This window comes from Pinus tabuliformis, chromosome J (assembly GCF_031772625.1).
Source record: "Pinus tabuliformis cultivar Carrire ecotype Pingquan chromosome J, CPIR1, whole genome shotgun sequence".
In the NCBI taxonomy this organism is placed as follows: Eukaryota; Viridiplantae; Streptophyta; class Pinopsida; order Pinales; family Pinaceae; genus Pinus; species Pinus tabuliformis.
Window position 1 is genome coordinate 1,104,115,751 of NC_142295.1, and position 10,388 is coordinate 1,104,126,138.

The window sequence follows — 10,388 nt, forward strand, 5'->3', positions numbered from 1 at the left end:
TACATCGTCCCATGCTCATTTTTTTGTAAAATACATACATTGAAAAAGATGCAACATGGTAAGGAAAACATATATTTTTCCCAATGCTTGTTATTAAGTACAACACACATGTAAATCATGTTATCAGACATGCTAGTTTTAGGGTTAATATGAAACCTAAATTTCACTAAAATGTCAATTTAAAAGGCAGACACACTCATGTGTGCAATACCATGCACACTACATTAGGCTAACATTTGATAAAAAAAAATGTTAATGCACTAAATAAAATAACTAGATTGATTCAAGTGATACAATGTGTAGTGTAATAAATTTTAAAAGGATTTTTGTACAATGTGCACTAAACATACCATTGTTCTAGTGTGCTCTAAATAGACCATTGCATTGATGTATCTTTATACAAGGAACATTGCATCAAGGTCCCATTAAATTATTTATTTAAAAATTGGTTTTTGAAGTGTACTAAACATACCTACACATTGGTGCATAACACAAACATATGTAACAGGGTAGATTAAGATATTTTATAGAGGAAAACATGTTAGAAATGTGCCCCATGCCTATCAATGCACCAATGCATTGGAATATGAGGCACATTGGAGTAGGGTAAAAAAAAACACCAACCAAATTATTATTTCAAATTTCCTTTAGTACTTCACACATGTTCAAGCTTTAATGTTGTCTAAGAATGTAATAATGAAGGAGGAAATCATAACATAATCCTATAACACGATGTTAAGAGATCCACAATGTCCGTTTATTATATATTTAGTTTTTTAATTTTTAAAAGGTTCAGATATTATGTATTCAATCTTATTAATATTAGTGTATATCCCATGATCCAAAGAAATGCTAAAATATATAAGGTAAAATGTATACATTATTTTTAGATCCAATAATATATATTAGATTATGTAAATCATAACATAAACTATATTAATTAATCTACTTTTGAGTTTTTATTGATAACATTCAATAGTTTTATTGTGTTAGTCATCATATATGTCCCATAAAATTTCCTTAGTCATATCTCATATATACAAATGTTATGGCATGTCACGGTCAAGGACATTTGATTTCAGGTTTGAAAGATTTTATTGTGAGTGTTCCATGCAATTTCAAACCAAGATTCAAGATTTAATAAATGATTTGTGTGTTATGTTAATTTTGTTTTTCGTTATGACATATATGTGAAATTTTTTAACATAATTATGTTATTGAAATGTATTTTTTTAATAAAAAAATTATTGGTGAAGGGTTAATTTATTATGAGCACATCACCTTTGAAGGGAAAAATTTTAAACATAACTTTTCTTGATGGTAAACATAAGGACCCAAAACATTAAAATAAAATTGTATGACAAGTAAAGAGAAATCCAAATTCCAACCCTGTTGCTCGCCTACATTGTAGCGAGAAATCCAAATTCCAACCCTGTTGTTCACCTACATTGTAGCTGCCAATGCCAGGCACATCTAAGCTTCATCATTCTGAATGGGAAACAAAATCCCCTTTTCCATTATAGTCACGCCTGCATTTTTGTCGAAGTGGAAATTTATAGTTGGAAGGTTGACCTAGCTGGAGCCAGAGAGGTCGTAGCAAGTTTCCAGGAGCAAATTTGTGTCCAGGTTCGCACTCAGAAGATGCTAGGTCAGAAGATGCTAGGTCTTGCTCTAGAATGAAGTATTCAGGGCATCATATGCGTCTAGGGCAAGCCAAGCTATGACAGTTCCAGAGGCGACAAATGTGCCTTATCCTCCAAGAGTAGCATGCGGACTCGAGAGCCTCTCACCTCCGACGCTTATGCTATTCAATCCCATGAAATAAAAGCTAGGATAATCAGAATTTAAGGTGAGAGGGGTGAAAGCGGCAGTGGTAGGAATCGAACTCTGGCCGACGTTGAGTGACCCTGTTGTTGTGGAGGATAGGAAATCCATAAGACAATATGAGAATTGGCCACCATATTTTCTTTTTGTCTGGAAACGAAAGGCAAAGGCAGTCTGCCCCAATCCTAAAAGCTCAATCAAGCCTTTAAAGCCCCTTGTATTGGAATGCCCGCATTCGAAGGCGAAGCCTTGGAAAGAATCAGAACCCAGAGTGAAGGTCTCCTGGCTAAAATCTCCTTGGGTTCTTGATCCATCCTTGTAGTTGACTTCATAAACGCAACCCCAACACTGCAAGGGTTCCGATTTTATTTTGAAGTGGTCAATTCAGTACAGGCAGTCGATTGAAAGGGTAAGTGTTTATAAGAATATTACTGTTGTGTAGAAAATCATGTAGATTCACAAGCTAATGCAATTTGCTAAAGAAAGAGACAAGAATCTACTTCTACTCTTTACAGTGGAAGCCCATAAACATCGAGAAAACAATAATCAATAGAGGAAGAGAATCAAAAGCACATATCATAATAAATATCTGGGGAAAGCCACATCTTAAAACCCCACTATCTATTTTGTATTAATCTAGAAAATCAAGATGAAATTACAATGCTTGTTCTCTCTAGAACAATCCCAGCACTCAACAAATTTAATCTTCAACTCATAAGTAAGCTCAAGGCCAAAGCTTAACCTCTTCACAATCTCTCCAAGTCTCTATTCCAATGTGTAATTGCTATGAAGGATAGCTTTTATTTAAAGGGAAATAAAGACTCTAAAAATAGCTTAATCCCTCAAGGATCAGTTCCTGATTGCATGCAATATCAGTGAAACACAGAAAAATCTAAAACAAATATACATTGTCCCTGCACTCTAGTCTCAACTAGGTCTTTCTCATAATCAACATGCATGAGTTTCTGATGAGTAAATATTCAGTTAACTAGAGTAGCACTTGTGGAGTTCATTAGTGTCACCACTAAATGTTAACTCATTATCAGTTCTCTCAACCAATTTGAGAACTAATTTAACTGAACTGACTCATGAACTTGAGACTTCCATTTTACAACTCACAATCAACTCACACTGGACTCCTCCAAAGTAGGGAGAACATAGACATGACTTCCAAAAGACTTCCAACTCGAATTTCCTAAGTTAAGTAAGTTTAATAAGCTTAATTTAACTATTTTAAGTTGCTATGAGAATGGAATTCGAATTTAATTCATAGTTTAATTCAAGGAAAAATTAAACTGGAACTTCTTGTTGTCATTTCTCAACACTCCCTCTCAACAAGAAAGGGATTATCAACTACCCTGATCATGTCTCTGTAAAACTTGAATTTACATCTTGACAATGCCTTTGTCAAGATGTCATCATCTTGCTCCTCTGTGGGAATGTAATCTAACAACATTATCTGCCTCAATACACAATCTCTGAGATGATGATACCATATATCAATATGCTTGGACCAATGATGAAAGACTGGATTTTTAGAAAGTTTGATACAACTTTGATTATCAGAATAAATCACTATCGGATCCATCTGCTGACCAAACAAACCAACCAGGATCTTCCTCATCTATATAGCCTCACATGCTACTTGACTTGCAACTATATACTCTGCCACTTCCAAACTGAGTGCAACCGATTTTTGTTTCCTGTTGTACCAAGAAATTGTCACTGACCCAATACTAAAGATCCCTTCTGATGTGCTCTTCCTATCGGATGGACTCCATGCCCAATCTACATCGATGAAGCCTTGAAGCTTCACTCCCTCTGTCTGTCTGTACCATAACCCAAACTGAGTATTGCCTCTAAGGTATCTCAATACATGCTTTGTCGCCTTCCAATACAGCTTTGTAGGCCTAACCATCACTTGAATAAGTTGGTTAACTGCATAACACATATCTGATCGTGTGATCACATAGTACAAGAGTGAGCCCACAAGTTTCCTGTAAACAATAGCTTCCACTACTTCCTATGAAGTAGCATCCTCCTTCCTCCAGTTACTAGATAGAGGAGTCTCCATGGCTTTAATGCTCTCCATGTGGAATCTCATGAGTATCTCGTTGGCATACTTTCCCTAAGATACAAACAAATTCCCATCTCCCTGTCGTAACTCCATGCCAAGAAAGTAATGCATCAACCCCATGTCCTTCATCTCAAACTCTATTGCAAGGTCCTCCTTGCAAGATTTGATGAGATTCTCATTACTTGTCAATATGAGATCATCTACATAAAGTATAATGATCAACATCTTACCTTCCACCACTATGTGATACAGGTTTACATATGCTTCACTCTTTGTGAAGACCAACGTAGTGAAGTAGCTATCTATCATGGAGTATCAAGCACAGGGTGCTTGCTTCAACCCATACAAAGCTCTCTTGAGTCGGCACACATGCGACTCATGGTCCAAGGTTTCAAAACCTTTGGGCTGATCTACGTACACCTCTTCCTCAATCATGCCATTGAGAAAGGTTGTCTTCACATCATTCTAATGGATCTTCCAACCCATCTGTGCTGATAGTGCCAAAATATATCTGATTGACAAGTACCTTGCCATAGGAGAAAAGTTCTTATCATAGCCAATCCCCTCTACCTATGAAAAGCCACGAGCCACAAATCTGGGCTTATTCTTCTCCACACTACCATATGTAGCTTTCTTTACCTTGTAAAGCCAATGGGATCTCACAACTAACTTGCCCTTCAGTCTCGAGACCACATCTCAAACACTGTTTTGAAATATGGAGTCATACTCCTCCACCATCGCATCAACCCAAATCTGTTGTTGAACTACTTCCAGAAAGGAAGATGGATTTTTCACAACACATGCACCCATAAGTTCCATGTATCTAGTGTACCTCTTTAGTGACCCCCTCTATATGTGCTGAGAAGAGGGTGCTCCCACATTCTCCCATGGATCATCCAACAATCTGGCAGCCTCTCTAGTGCGCTTTCTTCCCTCTCTAGAAGACTCTTCCTGAGTGGATGTCTTCACTCTTTGAACCTTTGCATATGGCTACTCCACATTAATCTAAGGTCCCTCAACCTTAGGAGCTAAAAGCTCCTCATCTGCATGTAGCTCAAGCTCCCTCTCAAGGGATACTTGCATGGCCTTCTCCTCTTCGAACTTGATATCTCTGTGAACCACTGTCATCCGACTAGTCGACATGTACACATGATAGTTGTGGGGTGTATCAGTGTACCCCACAAATATCCCTAACTTTGTTGTTGGCTCAAGATTCTTTTGTGCATATTTGGTCACATGGCAATAAATTGATGACCCAAAAACCCTGAAGTGATCAACATCTAGGCTCTTACTGGAATATGCCTCCTCTGGTGTCTTCATCTCAAGTATCCGATGTGGGCTACAGTTCTAAACATAAATCGTTGTGTTGCATGCCTCAACCCACAAGTGTAGTGGTAGGCCCTAATCATGTAGCATAGCCCTTGCTGCCCCTACTATGCTCTTGTTCTTCCTCTCGGCAACCTCATTCTATTGACGGTTATGTTGTGTCGTCAACTATCGTTTAATCCCTTCCACTACATAGAATTTCTTAAACTCATTGGTGACATACTCACCACTATTATCGCTCCATAGAGCTTTAACCTTCTTGCTAGACTCTTTCTTTACTAATGCTTTGAACTCACAAAACTTTGTGAACGTTTGATCCTTTTTCTGCATAAAAAATACCCAACATTTACAAGAAAATTCATCAACAAATATAACATAATGCCTGTGTTTGGTCTTGGATGCTGTCGAAAATTGTCCACACACATCTAAATGGACTCTCTCCACAATAGACTCTGCTCGACTCACTGTCTCCAAAGGAATACTTGGTGTATTTTCCCAAAGTACAACACTTGCATGTATCAACTTGCTCAAGCGTAGCTTTGGGAAGACTAATAGAGATTTGTTGCAATATCTTCAAAGGCCCATGATGCAAGTGGCCCAATCGCTCATGCCACAACTCACCAATGTCTCGGCTCAACAGATTTTCTGCTTTTGAACTCAAATCAACACAATACTCTACCTCTATCTTATAGAGATTCTGAACTCGAATCCCTATATTCTTTACTTGACCCGTGGCTATGCGTCGAAGGAACACATTTCCTTTTGAAAAGATCACATCATAGCCTCTATCCTCAAGCATGGCAATAAATACCAAGTTCTTCTTCGGTCTGGGTACATGCATAACATTCTTCAAGGTGAGTGGAGCTGCATGCTCCCTCTGAAAAGTAATAGTACCTACACCAATAACACTATACTTACTATCATCACCCATCTCAATATGCATCTTGAGATATTTTTTCTATAGGTCACTAAATAAGTCTTTTTCGCTAGTCATGTCGAATGAAGCTCCAATTTCTAAGTATCAAACACTTCCCATCATTGAAGACACCATGCATGCAATGAAGGAAAAGTCCAATTCAAATTGGGAGGCCAAAGCTTCACCCGCGACTCCTCTTGAGGACTTCTCCTTGGACTTCTTCAAAGGAAAATTTGTAGCAAAGTGACCCATCTTGTGGCAATGAAAGCATTTAACTTTCATCATGTCCTTCTTCTTACCTCCATGATAAGAATATGATTTAGAACAATAAGTTTTACCTTTCCACTTCCTTGCCTTGATCACTAAGGAACAGTTCTCTTCATCATCATTCTTTGATGAACAACCATCCCTAGTGTTCCTCCTGACCTCATCCTGGATCAAATCTGACCATAGTTGTTCCCAATCTGGCAGCTTCTCCCGACTATTGACAGAATCCCGATAACTATGCTAGCTTTTTGGGAGTCCAAGAAGAGCAAGGCTCACCATATCCTCCTCGGAAACCGTGATTCCAACACTTCCAAGTTCATCCCGGCATCGAGTGAACTTGGTTAAGTACTTTGGAATCATCTTGCCTTTCTCCATCTTGATTTTACGAAGTTTATCCTTCAGTGCTAACTTCCTTTGATCATTGTTATTCTGATACAAGTTTTTCAATGTTTTCCACATAGCATGCAGAGTTTCCTTGTCATGGAGACTTGAGACAATGTGATCTCGAACTCCCTCAAATATTATCCACCTTGCCTTCACCACACACTTCTTCCATTCGGCCGAGTTCCATGCGTCCGTAGCTGTTGGCTTAGGGACTTCTTGATCAATGAATTCCTTCAAGCCATTATCTTATAGCACAACCTCCATCCTGCCCCTGCAGGCTATAAAATTCAAGCTGCCTTCCAAGCCATACTCAAGCCTCAACCCATGGAACGTCATCTGTCGATCCTGAAGTATGTATGCAAATTTGACTTTCACCTATAACCCAGAACTCAAAAATTTGAAATATCCTCTGGAGAGCTTATTTTAAATCAGCAATATCTCCCTCATCCAAACTCTGATTTGGCCGATTTTTTTTTTTTAAATTGTGTATCTTTTCCCAAGGAATCCATATCATCAATTTTTTTCTAAAAACTTTGCACATAAATTCTCAGATATGCTCTGCAAACTCTCGGCCCAAAAAACATTCTTGCTCTGAAACCATATAGAAAATCCTTTAGATTCACAAGCTAATGCAATTTTCTAAAGCAAGAGACAAGAATATACTTCTACTCTTTACAACAAAAGCCCATAAACATCGAGAAAACAATAATCAATAGAGGAAGAGAATCAAAGGTACATAACACAATAAATATCCGGAGAAATACACAACTTAAAACTCCACTATATGTTTTGTATTAATCCAAAAAATCAAGATGAAATTACAATTCTTGTTCTCTCTAGAACAATCCCAACACTCAACAAATTCAATCTCCAACTCATAAGAAAGCTCAAGGCCAAAGCTTAGCCTCTTCACAAGCTCTCCAAGCCTCTATTCCAATGTGTAATATTTATGAAGGATAGCTTGTATTTAAAGCGAAATAAAGCCTCTAAAAATAGCACAATTCCTCAAGGATCAGTTCCTGATTGCATGCACTATTAGTGCAACTCAGAAAAATCTAAAACAAATAGTACATTGTCCCTGCATTCTAGTCTCAATTGGGTCTTTCTTAGAATCAACATGCATGAGTTTATGATGTGTAAATATTCAGTTAACTAGAGTAGCATTGGTGTAGTTCATTAGTGTCACCACTCACTGTTAGCTCACTATTAGTTATCTCAATCAGTTTGAGAACTAATTTAACTGAACTGACTTGTGAAACTGAGTCTTCTATTTTACAAGTCACAATTAACTCACACTAGAATCCTACAAAGTAGGGAGAACATATACATGACTTCCAAAAGACTTCCAGCTCGAATTTCCTAAGTTAAGTAAGTTTAATAAACTTAATTTAGCTATTTTAAGTTTCTATGAGAATAGAATTCGAATTTAATTCATAGTTTAATTCAAGCACAAATTAAACTGGAATTTCTTGCTATCATTTCTTAACATGTTGAAGATCGAATATGGGATCTACCTATGAATAGTAGTCTGAACAAGGCCTACATTATATCCATGTCACATTGTTTCTCGTGTAAATTACCAGCAACAAATTCTTAGCTTGTGTCCCAAACCCTGTTGTTACAATATAGTTTATTGTACCGAATTTTCTTCCAGGTTGAAGAGGAACATTTCTCACTAGAGAATAAGTGTCATTGTTTTTAGACCTTATTGTATTCAAACAATCATTGTCTCGTTCGAAATTCTGAGAGACCAAGTCTATCCATGAGCTCAAGTTGATGGGTCTGAGAGGTGAGCAGACCCCATGAATATGATCCAGTCTTATATTCACTCCTTGATTTAGCACTTCCTGACCTGCACACACAAATTTTGATTAATTATTTTGATAGAGCACACGAATATTGCAAATATAAAGCATTCTAAGTTTTGGTTTGACCAAGCATGAAAAAATTCAAGTAGCCATGTGATCCAATTCTTATTAATATAAACCAAAAATAAAAACCTTAACATGCAAGTAACTGGGTGGTCAGATTTGTATTGCCATAACGTTCAACACATAGTAAATATATGGAAATCATACCAGGTGACTCGACAACTTAGCCAAAATGTTAGTATCACTAAACATAAAGATAAGTGGTAGTGTCTAAAAACATCCTTGTTAGGATCTCAATTGTCAAAACCATGAATTCTCATCCCGCCCATCAAAACCAAGAGTTCTCATAAACCTGAAGCCTGAAAATTAATCCACTGAAATTTACTAGAATCACCCTAACACAAAAAAATTCTTGAAAACATATTTCCTCTCCATAACCTACAAATGAAGTTGAACACATGGAAAATTCCTAGGAATTTATTCATTTGAAGTTTGAGGATGAGATAGTGTGGTAATTCTAGTAGTCTAGGGTTGTTGAACTGCCCATGAGCCAAACAACGACCACTATTAAACATAACATTAGAGAATGTGGTATTTGGATATCTATTGAGATGGACTGTGTAGATAGGAAAGGAAGTTGGGATGAGATGATGTGAAAGTATTAAGTTACTAAGACAACTCAACCAAAGGAATTCGCCCCCACCAAAAAAAAATCTAGAAGCATTTGGAAAATCCCTACATATGAATTGGGATAATATGGTGATTCTCATGATATTGAGTTGCTTAACTGCCTATGAGCCCGCATAAGCATATTAGTGGTTGCTTTTAAACAAAACATGAGAGAGGCTACATTGTTTGGCTATCCATCCAGATGAACTCAATAAATATAAATTCCCCTACTTCTATATTGTCAACATTCATTCAATCAACTTCGCTACAGATCATATTGGGCATTTGGCAAATCCTCATGTGTCTTTCCATTAGAAGTGTTCAACTATGATAGGGTGGTAATTCTCATGGGATTTTTGAGCTACACATGCACCCTCATTGAAGCAGAACAACATGAAATGAAGTTGGTCATAGAAATCAAAGTAGATATGAAAGTAAGTTGGTCATGGATGAGGTCAAATGCAAGTTCCAGGTGATTTATGCATCTTGGTCAAAGAATTATCTAAGTACTTTGAAAAATTAAAACAAAAAAATTACCTCACCTATGAATGAAGCTAGGCATTTGGCAAACCCATGTGGCTCTTTCCATTTGAAGTTTTCAACCGAGATAGTATTGTAATTCTCATGGTCTAGGGTTGTTGCACTGTGCATTTGTAGGCATTGAAGCATTAAAATGGAAACCACCCTTATACAAAAGACCAGAAAATGTGTTGTTCAGTTACCCATTGAGATAGAGTGAAGGGCTATGAAAGGAGGAAAGAATAACATTGGCTATTAATTAAGTCATTATGCATTTTCTCTACAGGGTTTGGGTGGGAAAAACTTGTTCACTCAGCCAATCTGAGAGCTTCATTTTCCTTATTCGATCTAATTACATTCTGACATGTGGAACATATTTCGAGCAATTTTTGTAGAGTTTTGGGCAAGAACTAGTCTCAAGTTGAGTTTTCACCGAGGAATCATTTCACGAATGGATTCAGCACAACTCATGAGTCTTGGGCAGTCTCAATAATCCATCGTCGTGTTGCTCTGTCCAGCCATTGACGGGAATATA

At 37.2% G+C, this 10,388-nt stretch overlaps 1 pseudogene; it reads right to left on the bottom strand.

Annotated features, from left to right (window-relative positions):
- Window positions 1–1,443: 1,443 nt before the first annotated feature.
- Window positions 1,444–10,060, bottom strand: LOC149230895 (aspartyl protease family protein At5g10770-like; annotated as a pseudogene).
- Between the last annotated feature and the right edge of the window lie 328 nt (window positions 10,061–10,388).